This window comes from Neophocaena asiaeorientalis, unplaced genomic scaffold (assembly GCF_003031525.2).
Source record: "Neophocaena asiaeorientalis asiaeorientalis breed wild unplaced genomic scaffold, Neophocaena_asiaeorientalis_V1.1 scaffold253, whole genome shotgun sequence".
Classification (NCBI taxonomy): Eukaryota; Metazoa; Chordata; class Mammalia; order Artiodactyla; family Phocoenidae; genus Neophocaena; species Neophocaena asiaeorientalis.
The window spans coordinates 630,190-631,318 of NW_020174553.1; positions in this window are offsets into that span (position 1 = coordinate 630,190).

Here is a 1,129-nt window from a genome sequence, read left to right on the forward strand (position 1 = left end):
CCCCAGTAGGCCCGGCCAGCGCTAGGTGGAGCCAGCCGCAGTCTCTGACCTCGCCACTCTGGAATTTTATCCAGCCCTGAGGGCCACACCCAAGTTAGAAGGAGGCGCCAGTAATATCGCCTTAGAAGGAAATGGCCAATACTGCATTTTATACTTCGGGATTCAAGTCATAAACTCTCGGTACAATACAAACTAATTTTTCATATCTGATTTTAGGAATCTGTGCTTTCCATTTAATCCCTCCCCTTTAACTGTGAGTCGACAGGAAAGATGAGAGAGAGGAAAAAAAACAACTGCAAAACTGTACAAGTATCACAAACACAAGCACACTGTGAAATTAAACCGTCCGCTCCACCCTCCCACTTCAGCCTCTCAGCAGTTCAGTGTCTCAGGAAAACAGTTTGCAGTGAGCGCGCTCGCTCCTACAGCCCGTCTAGAAAGGAGGTCATCAGAATTCAAGAAACAAACGGGCTCTGGGACCACGACCACCAGCACCATCCGTGCGCCTCCTTCGGCTTCAACAAATACATCGGGGTATCACCCATACGCGGCTCCAAGCAACACCAGTACCTAGGTCCAATGACCCCGAAGCAGGTGCTCTGTACCCGTTCCTCCTCCATCCCTAACAGAAACACATGTAGAGTAGAAGTACAAGTCAGAGAACATTTAAAGAAAAGTACCAGGAAAGGACACCGTATTTTCAGCCGTGAGAGCTAAGTGATCCCAACTGCGAGTTCCAAGCGTCTAGCTCCGTGTTTGGCAGCTAGAGTGCATTCAATAAAAATGACCTTATGATTGCACTTATCAGGATAAATGTAAGCACATTTTAAAGAGAATTATTCAGTTTGGGGCCGGAGATTATCTGGCCCTTTCAGTTTAGAAGAGTCATTGAGATCCTTTGAAAGAAGAGCTTTTTATCCAAGGTGACACAACCCTAACCCCAGTTCCCTTGATTCCCGCGTCTCTAAGCCAACCAGACGGGCAAAAAATCTAGTGCTTGCTCTATGCTGGGAATTCTTCTAGGCACCTGGGTTGTAAAGGCCAGTGGGGTAGACCCAGACCCAGTTTTCAAGCAGTTTACATTCTAGAAGAGGCAGGCATGCAATAATAACATGAACAAGTAAATAAT